Raw genomic sequence first — 27,758 nt, forward strand, 5'->3', positions numbered from 1 at the left:
TTTAGGAGACTTCAACACACCACTCACTCCAAAGGACATATCAACCAGACAGAAAATAAGGACACAGAGGCACTGAACAACACATTAAAACAGATGGACCTAAGAGACATCCACAGAGGCACTGAACAACACATTAAAACAGATGGACCTAAGAGACATCTACAGAACACTCCACCCAAAAGCAATAGGATACACATTCTTCTCAGGGGCACATAGAACATTTTCAAAATACATCACAGACAAGGCCACAAAAAGAGCCACAGTAAATTTAAAAAGATTAAAATCCTACCAACCAACTTCTCAGGTCACAAAGGTATAAAACTAGAAATAAACTGTGTGAAGAAAACAAAAAGACCCATAAACACATGGAGGCTTCACAACATGCTCCTAAATAATCAATGGATCAATGACCAAATTAAAACAGAGATCAAGCACTATATGGAGACAAATGAAAACAACAGGTGAATGCCCCAACTTCTGTGGTATGCACTCAAGGCAGTTCTAAGAGGAAAGCATACAGCAATTCAGGCCTATGTCAAAAAAGAACAATCCCAAATAAACCATGTAAACTCACAATTAATGAAACTGGAAAAAGAACAACAAATGAGGCCCAAAGTCAGTACAAGGAGGGACATAATAAAGATTAGAGAAGAAATAAATAAAACTGACAAGAATACAACAATAGAAAGAATTAATGAAACCAAGAGCTGGTACTTTAAGAAAATAAAAGAGATAAACCTCTAGCCAGACTCCTCAAGACAAGAAGAGAGTCTACACACATAAACAGAATCAGAAATGAGAAAGGAAAAATCACTACAGACACCACAGCAATACAAAGAATTATTAGAGAATACTCTTAGAAGAAAACAAGGCAAAAATCTCTTGAATATAAACATGAGCAGCTTTTTCATGAACATATCTCCCTGGCTAAGGGAAACAAAAAAATGAACAAGTGAGACTATATCAAATTAAAAAGCTTCTGTACAGCAAAGGACACCATAAGTAGAACAGAGGCATTCTACAGTATGGGAGAATATATTCATAAATAACATATGTGATAAGGGGTTGACATCCAAAATATATAAAGAGCTCACATGCCTCAACAACCAAAGAGCAAATAACCCAATTAAAAAATGGGCAGAAGATCTGAACAGATACTTCTCCAAAGAGGAAATTCAGATGGCCAACAGGCACATGAAAATATGCTCCACATTGATAATCATCAGAGAAATGCAAATTAAAACTACAATGAGATATCACCTCACACCAGTTAGGATGGCCAACATCCAAAAGACAAACAACAAATGCTGGTGAGGATGTGGAGAAAGGGGAACCCTCCTACACTGCTGGTGGGAATGTAGATTAGTTTAACCACTGTGGAAAGCAGCATGGAGGTTCCTCAAAAAACTAAAAATAGAAATATCATTTGACCCAGTAATTCCACTCCTAGGAATTTACCCTAAGAATGCAGGAGCCCATATTCAAAAAGACATATGCATCCCTATATTTATTGTAGCACTATTTAAAATAGCCAAGAAATGGAAGCCACCCAGGTGTCCATCAGTAGATAAATGGATAAGGAAGATGTGGTACATTTACACAATGGAATGAATACTACTCAGCCATAAGAAAACAAATCCTATCATTTGCAACAACATGGATGGAGCTAGAGGGTATTATGCTCAGTGAAATAAGCCAGATAGAGAAAGACAAGTACCAAATGATTTTACTCATCTGTGGAGTATAACAACAAAGCAAAAACTGAAGGAACAAAATAGCAGCAGACTCACAGAACCCAAGAATGGATTAACAGTTACAAAAGGGAAAGGAACTGGGGTGAGTGGGTGGGAAGGGAGGGATAAGGGGATTAAGGGGCATTATGATTAGCAAGCATATTGTAGAGGGCGGGGCACGGGGAAGGCAGTATAATAGCACAGAGAAGACAAGTAGTGACTCTATAGCATCTTACTACGCTGATGGACAGTGTCTGTAATGGGGTATGGTTGGGACTTTGACAATGGGGGAAATCTGGTAACCACAATTTTGTTCATGTGATTGTATATCAATGATACCTTAATAAAAAATAATAATAATTTAGCATTATCTTAAGTTTAGCATTTGAATATTCTATGACTCAACAATTTTACTTTTAAGTAAACTACCCCCAGAAAAATTCCTGTTTGTGTGAACCAGAACACATGTATGAGAAGACAACACTGTTCAAAAAAACAAACTTAAAACAATTCCAGATACCCATTAATAAGAATTATAAAAATTCACAAAATGGACTACTATATAGCAGTAAAAGTGAATGAACTACAGCTATACATAAAAAAAGTTGATTTCAGAAATGTAATACTGCATGGAAAAAACAAAGAGCAATTCCCAAGGAATACAGTATATTGCAATTCCATGAAGATCAAAAAATAAGCAAACAAAATGACAAAGTATTCAGCCATGTATTAATCCCTATTTTTAAAAGTAAGGTAATGAAAACTAAACATTTTCTTTAAGTGATTACTTCTGAAGGAAGCAGGTATTTTGGCATGAAATGGTAACAAAGACGCAAGCTCTTGGTAATGCCCCAGCTTTGGGGTGCATAGTAGCTACTCTTCAAGATGGCCCTAATGAACCCCATCTCTTATTCACCCTTTTCAGAGTCCCCTCACACAATGTACCAGGGTTGGTAGTTTGTGTGACCAGAGGGATAGGTCAGAAGTGATGGCATTCACTTCTGAAACCAGTTTATAAAAGATTGCAACTTTTGCCTTGGTTACTATTGGGAAAAGCCAGCTAGCTGCCTTAACAGAAACAATCCTATGGAGAAGCCCACTTTGTGAGAAACTGAGGCTTCCAAACTACAACTCAGAAGCAATGGAGGCCTCTTGCCAACTGCTGTGGACATGTATGAGCTTGAAAGCTGAGCCTCCAACCCAGCCAAGCCGTCCAATGACTGGAGTCTCAGCAAACATCTTCATTGAAACTTCATTAGAGACACAGAAGCAGAACTTTCCAGCTAAGCCACTCTGGATTTCTGACCCTAGAAACTCTGTAAGGTAATGTTTGTTGTTTTCATCCACTAAGTTTGCAGTTATTTATTACAGAGAAGTAAATAATTAATTTCTTAATATTAATTAGTATAGATTGGTATTCATTGTAGGATTATGTTTTATTTCATGTAAGAAATATGTAAGTTACATACACTACTTTCCATTTATTTCAAATACATTTCAAAGGGGGAAATGAAATTGCAAATATCTCTACACATTGCTCATAGCATTTGGTTCTTTAAACAAATAATTCATTTGATAGCCTGTAAATGGATATTTCAGAGGAAGAGAAGAAAAACTGTGGGGCAAAGTGAGTTTTCAGCTTTTTAACTATAGAAGAGTAATAAAAAAATTTAAAGTTAACAGAAATTTAGAAACTGAAGGGTCTACAACAACTCTCTTACTTTACAGAAAACAGGTCTAGAAAGATTTAAGTCATTTGTCTAAAGTAGATCTTATTTTCCAAACTTTTTTTACTAGAGTATGGTGGGCATAAAATATATTAAATACATTAAACATTTACTTAACATCTCTAGAGGTACAGACCTGTCCAAATACATGGAAGCTACATTATCAAAGGAAAACAAATTTAAAACCCAAAGTGTTCAATATTTTTTTGAAAACGACTGTTTCCCAGAAGGAGTCTACAGCTGATGATAAAAGCCTGATTAAGGCAGAAGTCTAACAACAGAATGACAAACACAAAGTTCTAAGTGGTGGTTATCTTTTGGCAGGAAGCAGAGGGGTGGAACAGAGGACAGAAAGGAGATGCAAGTTTGTGGTAACATTCCAATTCTTAAGTTGAATAGTGAGCTCATGACTATTAATTATGTTTTTTTGCTGCACTTTTCACCAGTCATCTATACTGCTTTGCATATATATGTAGTATTATATGGAAAAGAAAAAAAGTGAATTGTATCTGTCCTTCATATGATCTGGTCCTTTTTTCTCTTTCATTCTTTTCCCAGGGGAAAGTGTGAACATAGTCCCACAGTACCACAAATGACGCAGTCGAGTTTCCCACGTTTGGGGAAATCTCAGGGGTCAGCACATCTGGAGAGCAATGGATCAGCCTCGCCCTGGGAAAACCACCTTTGTGATCACGGTATCTCCCTTGCCAAGTAAGTACATATAACTTGTTTTTTTAACAAGAATTCCTTTGATATGAATATGAGAGTATAAAGTTTTTAAAGTAAAGGACTTTTAAAAATGGCCCTGCTGACAAAGGAAAGGGGGGAAAAAAAGATCTCAGGTCCAAATATCTCTTCTACACTAAAGAAGCTGGTTAGGTACAGGTCTTAGCAGAGGCTATCAAGTGTATACTTTGTATTAGAAATTTCAAGTTCTAAAATGAATGTTAGCTGAAATGTGGAAAGTAAATGGTACTGTGAATAAGTATTTGTGTTCCATGAAGTAGCTAACTTTAAAATAATGTCACTCATCAATAGTTTTGTACCATTTCACAGAAGCTACTTTTAAAGTACTATGAAAATTTTCTTTTTAGAAGTATGTTAAAAACCAAGAGTATAAAAAACCACACAGTTTTCCACTAGTCAAATATTCGGTTTATTATATAACTAAGCATAGGTTCTCAGTTAAACTTTAAAAATTTTTTAATTTTACATTTTCAAAGAACAAAGTTGGGAAACCCCTATTACCTGACTTCAAGGCTTACTATAAAACTATAGTAATCAAAACAGTATAGTAAAGGGGCAGCCCCATAGATCAATGGAAAACAAAGAATCCAGAAATACACCGACACATATGTGGTCAACTGATTTTCCACAGAAGTGCAAAGGCAACCCACATGAAAGAAAAAGGGATAGTCTATGCAACAAATGACCTAGTTTCTTCAACAAGAAGCTTTTTTTTTTAAGGAGAATTAACTATTACATGTTAAATGAAACTTCAAGAGATACAGTAACAAAATGCCTGCAGATTTTGTGTGTATTCTGAATGAATAAACCAACTTTAAAAAGGTATCTTTTTTGGACAACTGGGAAATTTTAATATGAATTTGGTATTTGGTTAAGCTAATGAATTATTTTGTGAAATGTGATAATGGCATTGTGGTTACAATGTCCATATCTGTTAAGATACATTTTGAAGTATTTTTTAGGTGAAATACCTAAGACTTGCTTTGAAATATTACAAAAAACACAGAAGAAAATCATTCTGAAATATTCCCAGAGACTTCTGTTCTCCTTAACAAAGGCCTATCCTACCACAGCCTTATCTGACCTAACAGAAGGGCATTAGACAGCTGGAGCCCCTTTAGGCTCCTGTCTCAAATAAGGAAAAGAAAAAACAGGCCAAGAAACTCTTCTGAAGGACATAACCCAGTAACTCTAATCCACTAATAAAACTGAAGATTTAATCATAAGATTAGAGATCATGTCCCCTCTCCAATAACTTTCAGCCACATCAACAGGACTCCAGTATAGTAACAGTGGGTGACAACTGAAAGAACTCCAAGACACACAGTCTGTTTAACAGAGTTTCTAGGGAAACCTGAAGACAACAGAAAACACAAAAACCAGGACACAAGGAAAATGAAGCCTCTGACACTGAAAGCTACCGCAAACAATAAACAGCCTAACTTCTAACCAGAAAAAAGCAGAACTTCACACTACAGGCCCATTTGCTTTACTTTCTAATACCCTAATACTCATATTCAGCTTTCAACAAAAATTTCAAGGTATGCTAAAAGGCAAGAAAAGCACATTCTGAAGAAACAAAGCAAGCATCTGAACCAGACTCAAATTAGCTGAGATTCTAGACTTAACAGACTGGGAATTTAAAATAATTGTGATTAATATGCTAAGGACTGTAATGACGTGGATAACATGCAACGATAGATGGCTACTGTAAGAAGAGATGGACACTAAGAAAAAAATCAAAAGGAAATGCTTAAGGACAAGAACAATGTGACAAAAATTAAAAAAGAACAATGAGCTTGAATGTAAGTTGCTAGAAATGACCTAAACTGAAATGCAAAGAGAAGAAAGAAAAGGAGGGAATATCCCATGCCTATTCAGAACTGTGAGATAATTACAAATGACATAACATGCACATAAATGGGGATTCCAGAAATGAGAGAAAGAAATAGATGAAACATCTGAAGTAGTGCTGGCTTAGAATTTTCCAAAACTAATGACAGAGATCAAACCACAGATTCAGGAAGCTCAGAAGATATCGAGCTGTTTGTTGCCAAAAATCTGTACCTAAACATATTATATACAAACTGCAGAAAAAAACAAGGAGAAAATCCTGGAAGAAGGCAGAGGGAAAAATACCTTACCTAGAGGAAGAAGTAAAGAATCATGTCATACTTCCCTCCAGAAGCTATGTAAGCAAGAAGAGAATGGGATGGAATATTTAAAGTGTTGAATGAGAAAACTACCAACCCAGAATTCTGTATCCAGTGAAATTATCCTTCAAAAGTAGAAGAGATCAAGAGAATAAAAATACAATCTACAGACTGGAAAAAAAATACTCATAAAATATGTATCGGATACAGAACTTGTTCCCAAAATATGTGAAGAACTCTAAAAACTCAACAATAAGAAAACATATAACCCAATTTAAACATAAATAAAAGATCCAAACAGACACATCATGGAAGATGACAAATGGCAAATAAGCAAAGGAAAAAATTGCACACCATATGTCATTTGGGAACTGCAAATTAAAACAATGAGATACCACTGTGTACCTATTAGAAGGACCAAATGAGAAAGACTGCAAACAATAAATGCTGACAAAGATGTGGAGCAACAAGAACTCTCATTTACTGCCAGTGGGAATGCAAAATGACACAGCCATTGTGGAAAATAGTATGGAAATTTCTTACAAAGCCAAACAGTCTTAACATAAGATCTAGCAATTATGCTTCTTAACATCTACCCAAACAAGTTGAAAATATATCCAAAGAAAAACCTGGGCATGAATATGTTTATAGAGGCTTTATCCGTAATTGCCAAAAAACTGGAAGCAACCAAAGTGCTCCTCACTAGGTAAATGATAAACAGTGGTCCCTCCAGACCATGAGGTATTATTCAGTGATAAAAAGAAATGAGTTTCAATTCTCCCAGATATTTAGGAAGAAGAGGGTAGGGATGAAGAGGTGAAGCTCAGGGGATTTTTAAGGCCCTGAGCTATTCTGTATGATCTGTAACAGTGGATACATAACATTACACATCTGTGAAAACTAATACAACTATATATAGTATACACAGACAGTGAATATTAATGTAAACTATGAACTTTAGTTAATAATAATGGATCAAAATCGTTCCCAATTGCAACAAATGTAGTGCACTAATGCAAGATGTTAAGAATAAGGGAAACTGTGGGAGTAGGGGAGGGGAGACTTTATGGGAATTCTCTTTTACTGGCTGCTCAATTTTTCTACTAACCAAAAACTGTTCAAAAAATACAGTCTATTGATTTTAAAAAATTATTATTATTATGAAACAGTAGTAATACTATGACCTCATTCTATAAAAAACAAGTATGTATTTATGTCTACCTATACAGAGAAAAGGAATGAAAATTTATCTTAGCATGGTAGAATTAGTGGCATTTTTTTTTCCTTTGTGACTTTCTAAATTTTCTAAAATGAACAAATTATACATAACACTTTTTAAACTGTAAGGAAAATGATTTTTTACCTATTTAGAAAATCAAATACTTTTACAAAACTCCCTCTACAGAGATTTGTGGGTAAGAGCACTGAAAAATCTAAGTAACTTACCTCCTGGCAAAATATTTGGAGTCAAACGTGATCCAGCAATAGGGGCAACAGTGTTACAATGGATGTTGCTTTTCTTGCCTTCAACTGCAAGAGCTTCTGCAAGGCCCAGAAGGCCCAGTTTTGCAGCACTATAATCTGCCTGGCCAAAGTTGCCATATATTCCTGAAGCCGATGAAGCCATAATGATCCTAAAAGGAAAACGACTCTCTCAATATCACCTGCTCTAGGTTTTGATACTGTTGCAACTCTTAGGACTCTTTTTTCAATACACCACACCTGTCAGAAGCAATCTATACTGTCTCTAGGTCCTTGTAGTTATGATTTTATATGTCTAAGTAATATTAATAATATAAATAATCTCCCAAAATTCAACTACAAGATTTAACTGTTTTATAAAGAATCCCTGATTAGAACCTAATGAATTCGAGTGAAGGATGTATATTCATTATCTGTTGAAAAAAACCCAATATTTATAAACATAAAATAAAATGGCAATAAATATATAAGTTAACATTATCATAAGAAACATTAAGTAAATAAGTTTTGATTCTTTGTACTCATCTCCTTGCCCCTCTCTCTTTCTGGATTAAATATCAAATGCCTCACATCAAAAAGATGCCATCTACTAATTCACTCTACTTAGCAGATGAAGTAAAATGAATCACATAATTTACTTTCAGAAACTGGTAGGATTAGGATAACTAGAAATTTCCAATAAGAACAGGTATCATAAACAATTTACTTCTAGCAGATATACATGAACCCTAAGGCAGTAGGAGTGACCGTGACCAATAGAGTGCACGGAGCCACCTGACAGCTTCTGCCACGTTCTGAGTCACTCTCGGAGATGCAACTCTGAGAGTCCTACAGCTCCTGAACAGTTGATAAAGACCAACTCACATCTGACCAGTACGAGCCAGCAGGAAGCAGACACTCATCTGTCCCCAGGTGGTCAGTGGACATACAAAATGGAACTTTGGTTAGAGAATATACTGCTAAAACAGCAGAGAAAATCAGAAAAATCATTAATAATGAAAAGCAGGAGGTAAAAAGAAATATAAAGCTGTCCAGTTAAAGCTAACCTGTGATTAAATGACACCAATTTATAGGGTATATACCAAAACTACATTTTTAAAGCCTGTGCATGTATCTCAAGGTTTTTTCCTCAGTGTCAAAGCAATTATCTATCTCTGTGCAGAAGAACCTACACACAACATCACGATTCCCCCTTGATAGCCACACACAACTCTACCTTCCAAAGTTCTGTTTCTTCATGTGATCCCAAGCTGCCCGGGTCACTTGGAACGAGCCCCGCAAATGAACTCTATGGATGACATCTCAAACAAGAAATTCCTTTATTACATACATTGTCAAAAATTAGAAAGTCACAACTCAGAATCAATAAAGCAATGATTTACATTCGTAACAATGTTCATCTTATACCTAGCATTCAAAATCAACTACTGTCACACCACTCTCTGAGTAACCATTTTTGCTTCTGTTCCAATTTTGTAACCACATCCATTTTCCTTATAATTTATGATAAATTTATTGTAGTCCCTGTTCACATCTAAATACAGTACCATCTTTAATTTATGCTTCATTTATATAAAAATCCACTAATACAAATAACTAAGAATTTTGCATATATATTGGGGCTCAGCACAAACATTAAAGCATAATCATAAACCAGAGTTCATCATCAAGAAATGTTTACAAAATGCTCAGTATATCACTACATCCCTATTTTTACCAGGGTTTGCAAATAAGTTAGACTAAGGGGGGAAGGGTAACAAGTAAAAGGAGGGAGCTGGGAAGAAGAAAGAGAGAAGACAATCTGCCTCTAGAGATGCCAACCCAATGAACAGGCAACTCAGGGAATGACACAGACAGGCAAACGACTCTAGCTGTAACTTTATTCTTTGCATTATTAAGTTTTTAACCATTTTTACTTATTTTTGTTTCAATCTGGGGCCTCAACAAATGTTATGGTGTATATTAGAAGAATAAAAGTGAAAAAAGAGTGAGAAAGAAAGGAAAAAGTGAGAAAGAAAGAAAAAGAGAGAGGGGGAGAGAGGGAGGAAGGGAGGGAGGAAAAATGAAAGAAGAACAGAAGGAAAGGGTAGTGGAGAGTGGTGAGCTCAGGACGACACCACAGGAGGAAACACGCAGCTCTGCTAGAGTTCAAAGGGAAGTGCCAACATAGCCCCCTTTGCCAACAAATCTTATCTTTCTCAGCTTCTGTTTTACCCCAGTTGTTACAAAGAGGAAACTAAAAGCCCTACTTTGCTTAATTCTAAATCACAAAGATATTCTGCTTTGTCCAAAAGAACTCCTGGAAATGTTACCCAGAGGCACACTCTGTAAACAATGATAAAACTCACCTCAGTTACCCTGCCTGCCCCTGTTCTCAGCTACCACGGCTTTAGTTCTTGATGGCTAATGAAAGTAAGGCAAATTAGAGCAAACAGGAAAAAAAAAATTCGTGACTCTGGTTTTTTCATTACCTAAACTCAATCTTTGCAACAGGGCATTCCTAAAGGAAATTTTTCCTACTTAGAACCTTCAAAATTACATGATTTTGCACTTGCAATAAAAATCACACAGCCAGATAAGATGCTAAAGGCTGTTAGAAAGAGTTAATACTGCTACAAATGCTAACCACCTCCCAAAGGAAAAAAGAGGAAACAAATCGAAAGGCACAAAATCCTCTTGGATAACTTTTACCAACTGATCTATACTATTTTTAATTTATCAAATATTAAACAAATATAGGCTACTTCCAAACTGTTCATCATTTTCAGTTGAAAGCTTGTTCATCACCTAAATCAGCAGAAGCAAAAGTAGGTAAAAGGAAGTTTTTCCTTAAATGCATAAACTCATCAAATATTTAAGGCTAAATGGATAAGCATTCAAAACTTACCCCAGTCTTCTTCACTTATTCTACCAAAGGAATGGTCCCTCAGAATTCTAAAAAGCTGATATTATATAGGTTAGCTGGGGAAGAGGTACACCCTTAAAACCTTTGCATGCATATTACTTCACCAAAAATAAAATAATACAAAAAAGATGGCAGAATAGGAAGGCAAGACAGAAACCTCCTCCCAAAACATATAAAAGAGGGAAAAACATGGCAAATGCAACTAGACCTGAAAATGACCTGAACACTGCAGAACAGACCCCCTGTACTTGAGGAGGAAGAGAGGAACCACGCGGGGGTGGGGGGCGGCAAAGCCGAGAGGGAGCAGGACTCAAGCCCTGCCTCCAGCCCAGCCTCCAGGCAGGAGAGGACCGGAGAGGGGAAGGGGAAGGCTCCCGGGAGTGCTGCATATCTGGCCCTGGGGATCTGCTCTGGGAGCACAAGCCCACGTCACACTGGGTTCCGGTGGTTCCTGGGGCTGGACACCAGGGGCAGGCGGGACACTCTGGGAGGCTGAGACTCCAGCCAGTGTGGAGGGCAGGCATGCTCTGCTGGTCCTGAGACCCAAAGTGGGAGTGCCAGCAGTGGGAGGGGTACTAGAGAGGTGAGGGTTGGACAGAACTCTGTCCTCAGGAGAACGAGCAGGTGGAGGGTACCTCCCCAGCCCTTCCTCAGCCCCACAGATCGGGAACCCTCGGGGTCTCCAGATGCTCCATCTGTTGCTTGCAATGCAGCCCTGAGGCCCCTCCCTGGGCACTGGGGCAACCCGCCCACGTGGCCCAGCATCAGCATCAGCCTTTGCTGCCCGGCAGGTGGAGGGAGACTCTCCCAGCTTGCCTGCCTCCATTTCAGCGCAGCCAGAGAGGTGCCTGGAGGCAACAGCCCCAGGAGCTCCTTCCTCCCTGAGGGTGTCTAAACCCCATGCTGTGCATCCAGCTGAGGCGCATCACTCCAGCCACCCCATTAACCCTGCAGCCCTGTCATTGCTGCAGGCCAGGCAGAGGGTGGGGCACCCACAGCGAGCTCAGCAGAGACTCCTGAGCTGATCACAAAGGCAGCAGTTCAAGCAAACTGCCCACCCAGACTAAGACCACTACAGAAGCCAGACAGAAGGGTGCCCTGCCCACAGCATGCCAGCAACTGGGGCCCCTGCAAAATGGGGCCAGGCACTGGAGAGCAAAGAATCTTGAGCTTCTGGGAACCATAGCACACCTTCTTCATAAAGCTATCATTCCACAGGCCAGAAAGCAGAGCCCAGACACCTAATACAAAGGAAGAAACAGAAGCCCTGACAAAATGAGAAGGCAGAGGGATTTGATCCAATCAAAACTACAAGACAGAACCCCAGAAAGAAGGCTAAATGAAACAGAGGTCACCAATCTTCTTGATAAAGATTTCAAATTTAGTCATAAACATGCTCACGGATTTACAGAAAAGTATTCAAGATCTCAGGGAGGACTTCAACAGAGACAGAAAACCTAAAATAGAGCCACTAAGTCTCACATGATACGGTAAAGGGACTGCTGTAGATAGAAATGACCTGAAGGCTACACAGCTTTCACCCGTGAAAATAAGCCCACAGTAAAGGTAGTAGACCAACTAATTACCAAGCAAGCACAAAATTAAAGCAAAAGAAGCACCATCAACTATACACAAAATCACTCAAGGGATACACAAAAAGTGCAGATTATGACATCTAATACAAGAAATGTGGAGGAGGAAGAAGAAGGGAAAAAAGTTCCTTTAGATTGTATTTGAAATAGACTAATCAGCAATTTAAGATAGACTATTATATAGTAAAGAAGCTACTCTTGAACCTTTGGTAACCCCAAAACTAAAGCCTACAATAAATACACACACACAAGAATAAATAAATTTTAAGAAGAGAGAGAAATCCAATTACAACTCTAAAGAAAATCATCAATAATAGGAGGAAAATATAAGAGAGGAAGAAAGGAACAGAGAGGAGATACAAAAAACAAGAGAAAAAAATAAAAATAAATAAAAATAAAATACAAGAGAAAACAATTAATAAAATGGCAGTAAGTACATATCTATCAAATTGTAGGAAGGGATATTTGACAAGGCGATTCCAAAGTTCATCTGAAAAAATAAATGTGAAATCCAGAGTCATCTGGATTCCAAAAATTCATCAGGAAAGTTTTTAAACAAAAAATAAGGCAAGAATCCCTTTTCTACCAGCTAACAAAAGCCACCATAATAAAAGCAGTATACTGGTGGTCCCAGAAAAGATAGATCAGTAAAAGAAAAAAAATTAAATATAGAAACTGACCCACATATGTCTAATAATTTAGTATGTGGTAACAATGGCATGTCAAATTAGCAAAGAAAGGATGAATTATTTAATAACTGGTGTTTGTATAACTGTCTAATCAGTTGGAGATAAATGTAAGGCTGGATCCTTCCTACACACCTTGGACTGAAATAAATCCCAAATGGATTTAAGACTTAAAAAAAAAAAAAGTAAGTATACTTACCCAGCATTGTGGTATAACCACAATATCTACAATGTAAAAATATCTAAGTCACAAATAAAAAAGCTAACATATTAATCAGCACTTGCTTACAACCCACATTTCTTTCAAAACTGTTTTCCCCCCATGGCAAAATAAATATAATAGGTAAAGAGTGCTATGAGAACAAAATTTTATAATGACAGCAGAAACAATATCTGAGTCACAAAAACTCAAGTACCTCATTTATCGGTGCTTTCCTCTCAAACTTACATAGCTAAATGCCTCAACCTTCTACCAAAATGCCACCATCTTATTTACAGAATAAGCTGTTGTACGACTTTTAGGTTCTTAGGATTGAGTGGTACAGGTCATCCCTTGTTTAACCTCCAAATCCACTCACAAAGTTACAAGTTTCAAAAAATTTTCCCTGCCCCTCAAAAGTCAAAAGCCCATAAAGGAAACCATTATAGTGAGACACTGGTGGCCTGTCTTAATACATAATTGTATTCTCACTATGAAAAGAAAGGAATTATTTTTTTAAGATCCAGACTGCCATCTTATGGCTATTTCACCCTATGATTTTATACCTTTGTGGTCTCTATCCCTCTGTCAGATAATATGTGAACATGTCTCTTATAAGCAAGACCAAACATAACTAGAAAAATAAATATGCCAGGCAAAAAAAACCATGGTGAAGGGAACGCAAATTATGAAAATTAAGGTTTTTCAAACTGTAAACACGTTGGGCTTATCTGCAGTACTGCTGCCCTCTAGCAGCTCAACAGTCTTTTTTAAAATGTGTGGGACTAAACCAGGAAGAACAACTAGAGAAGGATGGACTGAACAATATATTTGAAATGCTTTAAAAATAAAACCTTGCATTATATATAATTCACCTTAATTAATTTGTAAGATATTGAATCATTTTAATCCAAATCATTATAATTATCCAAAAGAATCCACTGGGTTCTCTATTGTCAAAACACTGACTTATCTTCTATTTTATAAAGACATTTGGGGTATAAATTCTTAAACCTTTTTTTAATGTTCAAAAGAATTTTTAAAATTGAAGTATAGCTGACATACTATTATTATAACACATGGGGTATAATTAAATTACTATAAAAAGGGAACTTAGAGAATCTTACAGGTTTTTTAAAAGTTTTTAAAGTACAAAAAAATGCAAAATCTCAATACATCTTCACCTAAAAACTGTCATCTCGAACCCTCTGTGGAATAAGGTAGGGTATGTAAACTACTTAATTTATAAAACAAATCTAAAAACTTCATTATCAAGAAAGAGGGAGTTTTTAATAAAAGTAAAATAAAAAATATTTTATTAGGAAGGGAGAAGCTTCTGTTAGTGCCATAAATGCATAGAAACATCACCTATTCTCTCAGAAGCATCCAGGGCTCTCTTCCCAATCTTCTCTCCTGCTTCCACTGAATCTGAGGTAAAGGGAAATCAGTACAAACCTTCAGTGACAGCCTTCACAAATGACTTCTAACTGCTGTGATTGGAGCACATGACAGACACTGGTACAGTGAGTGCAACTGGCACTACCCCATTTCCAAGAAAAATACATTCATATTGCAAGCACATAATAAATCAAGATATAGATGATCTAATGTTACAAAAGAAATTTAGCCCCTAGACAATTATTCTTAAACCTACAAAAAAAAGGCCAGAGGGTGAATAAAGAATATTTGGCAAATACTGTTTAAACAGCACTGTACAGCTTTCTGTAAAGATGGAAATGTCCTATTTCTGCAGTAATACAGTAGCCACTATCCACATGTGGCTACTGAGTGCTTGACATGTCACTAGTATGACAGATAAGCGGAATATTTAATTTTAAATATTTCATGTCTGTTTAATTTTAAATAGCCACCTAGCCATTTTCCCTTTAGGGTACAAATCAAAATTTGGGAGGGAGGGAGGGAAATGCAAGTTTAATTTGAAAAAGCATGTTCAATGCCATAACCACACACGGAAAACAAACCTACTATTTCTGTAATACTAACTACAAAAGGCAAAACTCAACAAAATACTATGGCTTCACTATTTTCTGCTAATCAGCCCAGGGGAAGGGGTCAGATCCCCCGAGTTTTGTGTCAAATGGTCAGCTGTCACCTCAAAGTCACCACTGCCTCCTTCTGTGTTCTCTGCAACCACAGGGGAGAAGCCAGGAAATACAGTCCCTTCCTTTGGACCCACACAGTCCTGAGTTAGATCTACCACAGAGACATCCGCCTAAAGGGTGGGAAAGCGGGGGAAGCAGCCCTGTGAGCAGACCGCTGGCACAGGATCAGCAGCGCATGCGGGTGAGCTCTTGCAAACCACCTGCAGCAGGCCGAGGGTCGCTGGTCCCCGCGACACACACCTGTCCAGCCCTTCCAATGGGCTTGTCAGCCTCTCGTTCTTTGTATCAAAACCTTTCACACTCGGAAAACCTAGAGCAGCTTCTGTTTTCCTGACTGAATCCTGATTGATACAGGTTGCAAATCAAAACTGTGGTGGGGAAGAGAAAAGTCTGGGATTTTTCTCTTTATAACATAGGTTTTTAAAACTGCAGAATTAAAAAAAGTTAAAAACCTTTTCATAGATCCTCAATGTGGAAACAAGACACTGAAATACATATCTCATTATTCCCCTCAACACTCAAAACAAACCATATTCTATTTCCTTTTCTCTAAAATTTCAAAATGAAGTCACTGGAGGTCTAATTTTGTCCCTGGCCCATAAAAACAATCTAATTTTCAGAAAAGTCAGTAAGTACTAGCTTTTTAAAGCAAATCTACTCAAGAAGGTTCCGTACACTTACTACTGGAATCAATACATTAAATGTAAAGGCTGTATTTGCTGTTTATCTAGAGGCTTTGTTTTAATGCCTAACTTTGACTCTTAATATTTTACAAGATTACAAAGTCACACGGAGCAATGATTACTTGTGCAAACAGGAATATGGAAGTTGAGTATTAAATGGGGGCATTTCACTTATTACACTATATTACTTGAAAAATGTTTTAAAAACTATTTTAAAAAGAATTTAAGGTTATTCCATAGGAATACATAAGACCTTTTAGTTAAAACAGGTCTTTTAAAACAAGAACATATTCATATCCACACCTATAATAATTTATTGATTATACCATGTGCTCACTAATAAAAACATTAAATGATAAAATAAAAGTTAGACTCATGAAGTAATTTATACCAAGGTTAAAAAATTCTCCCATATTATATAAACTATGTAGCCAAACAGCTTTAGTTAATTCAGATAAAATCTAATTTCATAATTACTCTGGAATGCTGAGATATTTGATCAGTGTTTACTAATGTGAGCAACAGCATTACTTGAAGGAAAATAAACAATTCTCTCAAATATCATACCATAGTTGGCTACCGCTTTTCCGCCTTTTCTTCTTATTTCTGCAACAACTTTATCAGCAGCTGAAGAGCCTTGACCAATTCCCCTGTGGACCCCTCCTAAATCATTCACTGCAATGTAAGAACAAACAAGAATTCATTTCTAGACCTTCAAAACACAAATTGGAAATGAAATTCTATTACTAGTGTATTTCTTCAGTTATCTATCTTTCCAATTTCCTTCTACCCCCATTGCCATCTTACTAAACACACTATGAAATATGTACTTCAAAATACACCTGTTTATAGATGTATATGTGAAGCAGCAAAAATATTTAAACACAGGTTCATGTCATGAAATTTGTAACTTTGCAATACCCTTCCTTTTTTCAAAAGAAAAAGAAAATGATTCAACCCACTTTTAGGAAAAACAAAGGAAGAAATAACCTTAGGATCACAGTAAGATTAAACACACAGGAAAATAATATGGAGGTTTCTCAAAAAATTAAAAATAGAATTGCTGTATGATTAATCAATCCCACTCCAGGGTATTTACCCACTCCAGGATATTTACTCAAAAGAATTAAAATCAGGATTTCAAAAAGATATTAGCACCCCAATGTTCACTGTAGCACTATTCACAATAACCAAGACATGGAAACCTAAGTTTCCATCAATAGATGAACTGATCAAGAAAATGTGGCACATATATACAATATAGAATACTATTCAGGTTTAAAAAAAAAGAAATTTTGCATTATGCAGCAACATGGATGAACCTTGACAACAATACATTTAGTGAAACAACCCATTCACAGAAGGCCAAATACTGCATGATTCCACTTACATCAAAGTATCTAAAATAGACAAACCCGCAGAATCAGAGAGTAGGATGGTGGTTGCCAAAGATTAGAGGGAAGAGAGGAGGAGCTGCTCATCAGTGGGCACAAAGGTTCAACAATGCAAGATGAATTCATTCTAGAGATCTGGTCTACAACATAGTACCTATATTTAATAATACTGTACACTTAAAATTTGTCATGAGGGGTAGATCTAATATTAAGTGTTCTTACTACAATTAAAAAAAATTAAACACACAATGTGAAATAACTTCTCTATGTCAAGAAACCTTTTGTTTACAGGAATGGTGATAAAGAACTAGTATGAGACTAAACTAGTAGACAGAGAAGCACACTTTTAAATCATAACAGAACATTCTGTGTCATGGGCTACACTGAAAGAAAGAAAAACAATGAAAAGAAGTAAAAAATTATCCACAGAACTAATACGTATTCAGTCACTAATTTATACTTTCTTTATATGTTCAACAAATAACTGCACTTACCACTTAACATCTCCTTATATCCAATTATACATATTAATTGAGCATTTACTATTTGCAAGGAAACCTACAGAGGGAGACAAACTTGTCTAAGAGTGGTGCCTGCCCTTGATGAGTTTATAATCTGTTAAAAGTTAAGTGTGTGATGACTACAGCAATGCAAAGAGTTTAGCATAAGGTATAAAAAGACCAAATTAACTTAGTAATAGGCACAAAAAACAAAGTTAACTTATACAATAATTTCTGATAAAATTTACAAAATAACATGCAGAACTACCAAAAAGATATGTAGGTCAGTGCCAAATAACTTGAAAAATAAAACAATTAAAAAAAAATACTTCGGACAAAGAATTAATTTGCTAAAAAAAATTTTTTTTTCTTCTGAGGAATGGCTCCGTTTTTTGGACTGGGGTGAGGGTTGCATGGGAGATTGAGTAGACAAAAGGATAATACAGAGAAAAAGTCAGTGTCTAGACACACTTAAAGTCAGCTAAGCTAAGTGTTTTTTTTTTCTTAAAGGAAATGAAGTTTTCAAACTGTAGACTATATTTTTTCTAATATAGTTTTATCAGTTTTACTGCAAATAAAAAATGCTGTGAAGGCACAAATGGAAAGAGTCTTATATTATCCCTGAAGAGATTAAAAAACATGTGGTTAAGATTCTCAAGACTAGATTCCTATTAATCATTCATTTCCATGCAATTATTCAAATGACAGGAAACAACCAGTACAAAATATCAAGATTTTAAAACATACAGCTAACAGTCTTTTAAAACCCTTTTTAACCAAGCAAGGAAAAGCTCAAAAGCCAATTGGCAAGTGTGATATTTCAGTAGAGAAAATTACTCAGTTGTGCAATGAAAGACTACCCCCAAGTGGAAATTGTTCAAAGTGCAACCAACCAGGTGAACACTGAAACCTGGGTAAATAATTCATTGACATAAATGATGTGCAGTGAACCAATATCAGAATATGTTTATTCAAGACAAGTCTCTACCTTAGCACTAAATTAACACTGACCTCATTCAGTCATCCTACTATCACCAGAGCTAACTCACAGGGACTACAGCCTAAACTAGAAAAGCCCAGGTTACAGGCTGAAGGGCTTGGATACAACAACAACGTTACAAGACTTTTTACTTGTATACAAAGAAAAATGTATCTATACTACATGACACTGTTACCATACAACTGTAAGACTAAAATTCTAATATAGTAATAATAAATAAAAATGTTAAATACCATCACTACTTTATACTGGGATGTGCATACTTTGTGTTTTCAAAGAACCATTATGTACACTGCTGCATTTGACCTCCAAGCAGCTTTTCAGGAGGTTGGCAGGAGCAGTTGTTATTACTTTCAGGGATGTGGAAACAGTTGGAAAAGGTTAGGTAACTTGTCCCAGGCTCCAAGGCTGCATGAAGTGGCAAAATTCAGTCTTGAACCTAGGTCAACTACAGTGTCACTCTGCTCCTCTAATACTGCAAGTTTCTGTTACCCTAAAACAGAACATAATTGTTTCCACCCAACAACAGCAACAAAAATCGTGTTTATATGGGGGAGGGAGTAAGGAAACAACAGATCAGCCACCTCTCTCAAGCAAAGGGCTTTAAAACAAGTAGTAAAAATTGTTAAGATTATGATAAAGACAGAGTACTTTCAGCTGAAACTATCAAAATATCCCAGAAATGTAATATATCTGTATGTCCTCCATATAAGATCCAGTTTATAACCCTGAAGGGCTTGTTTCCTGAAGACAAAATCTTTTGCCTACTTCTGACACTAAACCAGAGGACCTGAATACACATTTTCCCTAAGAAGAGACACAGAGAGCCAACAGGGCTATCAAAGACTAGATAAATTTCTTCCTAAAAATCCATCCCCAAGACTTTATTAAAGTCAGCAGTGGCCTGCTATAAGCCAACCACTAGACAGGGATGTAAGGATCCAGGGACCTCTAAAACACCATTAGAGCCTATAAACGTACTCTGTAAATAGGTAAATGGACACCTCAATACTAAGCACCACGTTATCACGAATGGATGGCCCGAAAATGGGACTATGTATTTGTGAGATTGCCTGCTTCCCCACTTCCTCACAACAGTGGATAATCATTCTTTGCAGTCTGCCAATTAAATTATTATAAACTGTAGCTCATTATTCTAACTTACATTTCTTCCAACACTAGTAAGGTAACATTTTATTTTCATGGGTTATTGTTTGCACTGCTTAAATCACATTTTATTTGGGATGTTTGTCTTAAAGATTTTTAAGTGTCCTTTATTTATAAAACATTTAATTCTTTATCATACATACATATTGCAAATCAAAAATTATTTTATTGAAATGTTGAGCGAGAAAGAGAAGTAACATCTGAGCATAAATATTAGTTGATAAGCATATGTACACCATTTTTCAGTATTGTCTCATGGAAACCAGATAGAGAAATCTGGATTTGTCTTTAGTAATCCTATGTGCTGTACTGGTCTCATTGCTCTCAGAAGCTGATTGTCTTGCTCCTTCTCTTTGCCCTTCACCCCAGCCTTCCCTACTGGCCCCAAAGACTAAAGCAGTCTACAGATTCATTGTAATCCCTATCAAAATACCAATGGCAGTTTTTCCATTGAACTAGAGCAAATAATCCTAAAATATGCATGAAACCACAAATAAAACCAAATAGCCCAAGCATTCTTGTTTCCCTTTCTCCCCCAACCCCCAAGTAATCTCGAGAAAGAATGAAGCTGGGGGGGTACCACACTCCCTGACTTCAAGCTCTACTACAAAGCTAAAGTAACCAAAATGCTATGGTACTGGCACAAGAACAGATACATAGACCAATGGAAAACATAATTACAGAGCCCAGAAATATACCCACACTACATGGTCAATCGTCTTTGACAAAGGAGGCAAAAACACACAATGGAGAAAGGACAGTCTCTTCAATAAATGGTGCTGGGATAACTGAACAGCTACATGCAAAAGAATGAAACTGGATCACTGTCTTGTACCATACACAAAATTAAACTCAAACTAGATAAAAGGTCTAAATATAAGACTTGAAATCATAAAACTTCTAGAAGAAAACACAGTAAATTCTTGAACATTGTCATTGGTAAGTTTTTTCAGGCTATGTCTCCCCAGGAAAGGAAACAAAAGCAAAAATAAAAAGCAGGGCTACATCAAAGTAAAAAGCTTGTACAGCAAAGATTACCATCAACAAAATAAAAAGGCAACAGACTCTATGGGAGAATATATTTGCAAATAATTTATCTGTTAAGGGGCTAATATCCAAAACATATAAAGAACTCATATAACAACACCAAATTAGACAACCCAATTAAAATATAGGCAGAGGACCTGAACAGACATTTTTTTTTGGTAGATAATTATTTTTTTATTGAAGGGTAGTTGACACACAGTATTACATTACATTAGTTTCAGGTGTACAACATAGTGATTCAATATTTATATACATGACAATTCTAGGTACCAGCTATCACCATACCAAGCTGTTACAATATCTTGACTATATTCATTACATCCTGGTTACTTATTATTTTACCATTGGAAGTGTATACTTTTTTTTTTTTGTGAGGGCATCTCTCATATTTATTGATCAAATGGTTGTTAACAACAATAAAATTCTGTATAGGGGAGTCAAAGCTCAATGCACAATCATTAATCCACCCCAAGCCTAATTTTCATCAGTCTCCAATCTTCTGAGGCATAACAAACAAGTTCTTACATGGAGAACAAATTCTTACATAGTGAATAAGATCTTACATAGTGAACAATACAAGGGCAGCCATCACAGAAACCTTCGGTTTTGCTCATGCATTATGAACTATAAACAGTCAGTAAACAGACATTTTTCCAAAGAAGACAGATGTAGGGGCAACAGACACAGTAATCAAGTCAATTTGGTACTGGCACAAGAACAGACCCATAGATCAATGGAATAGAATAGAGAGCCCAAATATAAACCCTCACTTATATGGCCATTTAATATAAAATAAAGGAGCCACGAATATACAGTGGGGAAATGGCAGCCTCTTCAACAGCTGGTGTTGGCAAAACTGGACACTTACATGTAAGAGAATGAAACTGGATTACTGTCTAACTCCATACACAAAACTAAACTTAAAATGGATCAAAGACCTGACTGTAAGTCATGAAACAATAAAACTCTTAGAAGAAAACATAGGCAAAAATCTCTTGAATATATACATGAAAAACTTTTTTCTTAACATATCTCCTTGGGCAAAGGAAACAAAAGCAAAAATGAACAAATGGGACTACATCAAATTAAAAAGCTTCTGTACAGCAAAGGACACCACCAGTAGAACAAAAAGGCATACTACAGTATGGGAGAATATATTCATAAACAACTCATTGGATAAGGGGTTAATATCCAAAATATATAAAGAACTCACACTCCTCAAGACCCAAAAAACAACCTGATAAAAAAATGGGTGGAGGACCTGAAAAGACACTTCTCCAAAAAAGAAATACAAATGGCCAATAAGCACATGAAAAGATGCTCCACATTGCTAATTATAAGGAAAGTGCAAATTAAAACCACAATGAGATACCACCTCATACCAGTTAGGATGGCCACTATCCAAAAGACAAGAAAGAACAAATGCAGGCAAGGATGCCAAGAAACTAGAACTCTTGTACACTGTTGGTGGGAATGTAAATTGGTGCAACCACTGCAGAAAGCAATACGGAGATTTCTCAAAAAAATAAAAATAGAAATACCATTTGACCCAGTCATTCCAGTCCTAGGAATTTACTTGAAGAAAATAAAATCCCTGATTCAAAAAGACATATGCACCCCTACGTTTATCACTGCACTATTTGCATATGGAAGCAACCTAAGTGTCCATCAATAGATGAAGATAGAAAAGAAGATGTGGCACATAAACACAATGTGGTATTATTCAGCCATAAAAGGAAAGGAAATCCACCCATTTATTTGCAACAACATAGATGGATCTAAAGGGTATTATGTTCTGTGAAATAAGCCAGGCAGAGAAAGACAAATACCATATGATTTCACTTATTTGTGAAGTACAAAATCAAAGCAAGAGATGGCTTAAAGATGGCAGTGTGAGAAGTGAGAAAGAAACTTCCTCCCCAAATCACATATAATATGAAAATATAGCAAATACAACTAATCCTGAAATAGCAACAAAAGAGAAGGCTGCGGCAGACTGCCTACACCTGGGGAAAACAGCCGACCTCAGGGTAAATGGGTAAAGTATCAAAGTCGTGATATGGCAGGATCCAAGCCCTTTCTTCACTCCAGCTCACTGAAGGGAGGAAGAGAAATGGAGCAGGGAGGGGGTCGGGGGCTAGGACTACTGAACACACAGCACTGGAGATCTTCTCTGGGAGCACGAACCAATTACATGGTGCTCTGGAGATTAGTGGGGTTAGAAAGATAAGACAGGTGGAATACATGGAGACTCTGAGATTCCAGCCACTTATGGAGACAGGTACCAACAACCGGCCACTATGGAACACAATAAAGCAGGCAGTCTGAGAGACTTCCTAACAGCGAGAGGGCAGCTCAAGGGGCAAGAGCAGCACAGAGCTTCCTGCTCAGGAGAAAGGACAGGTAAACAAAATTGTCCCGGTACACTCTGCCCAGCAGGTTGGGAACTTTCAGGAGCTTCAGAAGCTCCACCGCCCTGGCTGGCAACGCAGCTATGAGGCCCCCCACCACAATAGATAGCCTTCTGCTCCTTCCTCCTGTCGCAAACCAGCTACCCCCGCCATTGCACCAGGCCAGCCAGACGGTGGCTCCTCCTACAGCAGCTACAAGTGCATACATAGACGCTCCCCCTGCACATTTGTACCACTGGCCCTGGCAGTGGAGGCAGGCACTGCAGCCAAGAAGCAGGAAAGAGCTCTTGCCTTCTGACAGGCACCAGCACTGCGCATCTGTGACCCCCGCCATCACTCCAGGGGCTGAGCAGCTCCAGAGTAGAGCTTCTGAGCACTAAAGGGCGCCACCTACAAATATGAAATGTCAAAGGAACCTGGTTCAAACCAAAGTCCCACAAACACCAGAAAGAGGATCAACTGAAACTGAACTCACCCGAATGTTCCCGCAAGAGATTTCAAAAGAAGGATCATAAACATGTTCACAGAGCTACAGAAAAATATTTAAGAACTCAGGGAGGAATTCAGGAATGAGACAGAAACATAAAAAAAATAGTATCTGAAATGAAACATACAATGGAGGGATATAAAAGCAGATTAGATGAAGTAGAGGAGATGGTAAATGAAATAGAAATTAAAGAACAGGAATACAAAGAAGCTGAGGCACAGAGAGAAAAACCTATCTCTGGGATGAAAAAATAGTGAGAGAACTGTGTGACCAATCCAAATGGAACAATACTCACATTATAGGGGTACCAGAAGAAGAGAGAGAAAAAGGGATAGAAAGTATCTCTGAGGAAGTAATGGCTGAAAACTTCCCCAATGTGGGGAAGGAGATAGTCTCTCAGGCCATAACGGTGCACAGATCTCTCAACACAATGAACCCAAGGAAGATAGCACCAAGACATATAATAATTAAAATGGCAAATATCAAGGATAAGGACAGACTATTAAAAGCAGCCAGGGAGAGAAAAAAGATCACATACAAAGGAAAACCCATCAGGTTATCAGCAGACTTCTCAACAGAAACCTGACAGGCAACAAGGGAGTGGCATGATTTATTTAATGCAATGAAGCATAAGGGTCTCGAAACAAGAATACTCTATCTGGTAAGATAATCACTTAAATTTGAAGGAGGGATTAAACAATTTCCAGATAAGCAAAAGCTGAGAGAATTTACCTCCCACAAACCATCTCCACAGTGTATTCTGGAGGGACTTCTATAGATGGAAGTGTTCCTAAGGTTAAATAGCCATCACCAGAGGAAAGAAAATCATAGTAAAGAAAATAGACCAATTAATTACTAAGCAGATGCAAAATCAAATCAACCACTCCCAAAGTCAGTCAAGGGATAGACAAAGAATACACAATATGATACCTAATATGTAAAGAATAGAGTGGGGGGGGAGAAAAAGGAGGAAAAAAAAAGAACTTTTAGACTGTTTGTAACAGTATACTAAGTGAGTAAAATTAGACTGTTAGGAAGTTACCCTTGAACCTTTGGTAACCACTAATCTAAAACTTGCAATGGCAAAAAGCACATAACATCAAGATCGCTGCTCTTGGAGGTTACAGAAGCCAGCCACTGGTAGGATACGGTGTAAAACCTCACCGCAGAGCATCGGTATAGGTGTGAGTGGCTTGTTTTAACTTTTCGTCCTTTAAAAATAGGATTATTTCATTTAACAAATTTCCATTTTGCTTCTCCTGACATATGGCAAAATCTGGCCCACTTCAGAGACGTCTCTGCTCCCAGATCCTACTCTCCCAACCCACTGCCTTTCGGATCCTCTATCACCTGCCTGACTCCGGCAAGTAGCTGAGTTCACAGCCTGTGCCCGGATGTCAGCGGACTTGGAGTGCAGTGCTTCGGGCACACAAACCCCGGCGAGGTTCTTATCACATGCTCTCTTTAAAGAAGACCCTCTCAAGAGCTTAAAAAACTTCAGGCACAGGGAACGAAACACCGAACGCCCGAGTTTTCAAACGCAAGCGTATGACGTCTCTATTCCTCTGGGGGTGATTCCAGCCCCTCGACGTCTTCTTCGCAACCTTGACCTGACGGCAGGAAGAGTCACAATCGAAGCACAGACGAGCTGGAGGAAAACTTCCAACCCACAGCCCAGCCCAGCCTCTCTCCTCCCGCAAGCCCTGCGGCGAAGCGGGCTGCACTTGTGTGACTAGGTGCTCGTGGCTTCCCCTCAGGGCTGGCCAGCCCCACCTCTCCCTCCTCGGCCGACTCGGCGCCCCGAAACAGCCGCTCCCCTCCCGCCCCCTCCCGGCCGCCCGCAGCCCCGACGCCGGGACCGCAGAGACGCTGCGCGCGTTTCCCCGGCCCGAAAAAGGGGGTCTCGGGCACCCGCCCTCCAGCCTTCTCGTGCTCACCTACCCCCACGCCGGTGACCAGTACCACCCGCCCGTCGAATCTCAGCTGCAAAGCCTTGAATCCGGCCGGCAGCGACACACGCAGGCAGAAACGCTGGAGTTCAGACCTTGGCGGAGGGAGGAGAGAGGGAGTGACTTCCCCGTTTCGGAGGAGCAGGAGGCCGTCGTTTCCCAAGTGCGCGTGCGCGCAGTGTGGGGGCTGTCCTTTGGAACTCTGGGAAATGTAGTTCAACGTGCTTTCCGTCGCTGGGAAAACTTGCATGATGGGCCAAGCGGCAGTTTCTGCGGCTGGAAGTGGTGGGACTTGCTAGAACCCTTGTGGTAAAATGGCTGATTGGGCACCTTGCGTTTGTCCATTCACCCATCGTTTTGTCATTTAGTTAAGCGCTTTCTGGATTTAGGCGCTTGCTTAGAGAAATAAGGCATAGCCTCTATCCTTAAAGGGCTTTCAGAAATAGCCCCTAAGAAGGAAAGGCACCCATACCAATGGGTACAGATTTCTCAGGATATAATCCCTGAACTTCCTGCAGGAGAATGATCTAGGAAGTGTCAAAAAGACTGAGTCAGGATCCCCACAGTGACCTGAAATAGAATCCCAGGGGACAAAAAAAAGTTCAACCAAGTTGTCCTGCATGGTTTTTGCTTTTGTGTGTGAAGAGCAGTCATATGGTGTAATTCATGCATGTAGCATTAAGCGTCTATGAGTGGTAGGCACAAATTCACAGATGAACGATTAGGTCCTTCAGAGCTATTCAGTTATTTAATAAGAGTTGCAGCATTCTACAACTCATGACAAATAGGCACAAATTGGCTAATGGTGCCAGAATGAATGGACCATATCTCTGCTGGGGAGGAAAAAGGAAATCTTTCCAGCAGAGATGGCCTAAAACAACTTTAAGAAGTGAACTCTGCAAATAGAAGAAGACATTACAAGTAATGGAAATACCAGCTAGACTGTGGGGGCGGGGGTTCTTTGGGGACGGTGGGGAGTGCAGAGTAAGGCCACAGTAACTAAACTCTCCAGAATTGATGGTTTTCTATATAGTTATACGACGTGAAGGCTTGGAAACATTGTTTAAAATGCTATCTCCTTGCATCCCTACAAAAACTGTCCTATATAGCTGTCATGTCCTTTATATACAGGAGGAACTGAGACACTGTGAAGTGAACTGGCCTGTCCCATGCTACTTAGTTCATAAGCTTCTCCTTTGAACGTCCTGATTCCATCACTGTACAATAGCTTGCGATCTCTTTCCCAGATGCTCCAACCATCATTATGTTTTTCATCATCAAAATAAAATTTCTTTTGAAAGTGCTTTGGAAAGTGACTGTCAACTTCTAAAGTGAAGAGCAGTTATTCTATTTTTAATGTGTGATGCTAAGTGCCTAGGTTTTCAATTAAGAGGAACTGTTTTTTTGCAAACAGGCACAACATATCAAACTAAGCCATAAACCTCTTCACATACAACATGCTCTGACACATGGCACACTTGTTGGGGTGTATCTTGCCATATGGACCTCGAACAGGATCATAGGTGCACACCAGCTTTCAGTTTCTCACCATGTCCTGGAATTCATGGCACTGATCCTGCAGGTAGGAGTGAAAAAGAAAAAATATGTTACTATGATAATCTGATCTTTACAACTGAATATAAAATTGCATGGTTAGATACAAACTCATACGCTTGAGGGGGAAATAAAAACCTGGGGAAAATTACATCTTAGAGATGGAATACGTTTTAAAGGCACCCTAATTCAATATCTGCTTAGGAAGTGGGAATCCTC

At 38.1% G+C, this 27,758-nt stretch overlaps 1 long non-coding RNA gene, 1 other non-coding gene and 1 pseudogene across 2 annotated transcripts; all 3 read right to left on the bottom strand.

The window, feature by feature from the left end:
* Positions 1–9,020, bottom strand: part of LOC118933501 (peroxisomal multifunctional enzyme type 2-like) — a 33,447-nt pseudogene extending 24,427 nt beyond the window's left edge.
* On the bottom strand, positions 4,016–4,179 carry LOC130680144 (U1 spliceosomal RNA). The gene has a single exon (XR_008993182.1). It is a non-coding gene; the product is annotated as a U1 spliceosomal RNA (small nuclear RNA).
* A 2,035-nt stretch (positions 9,021–11,055) lies between the features above and the next one.
* Positions 11,056–26,121, bottom strand: LOC130680110 (uncharacterized). The gene is made up of 3 exons (XR_008993141.1): positions 25,978–26,121; positions 16,598–16,705; positions 11,056–14,652 (listed from the first exon to the last, which is right to left on the bottom strand). It is a non-coding gene; the product is annotated as an uncharacterized LOC130680110 (long non-coding RNA).
* Positions 26,122–27,758: the final 1,637 nt, after the last annotated feature.

Source organism: Manis pentadactyla, chromosome 12 (genome assembly GCF_030020395.1).
Source record: "Manis pentadactyla isolate mManPen7 chromosome 12, mManPen7.hap1, whole genome shotgun sequence".
Lineage (NCBI taxonomy): Eukaryota > Metazoa > Chordata > Mammalia > Pholidota > Manidae > Manis > Manis pentadactyla.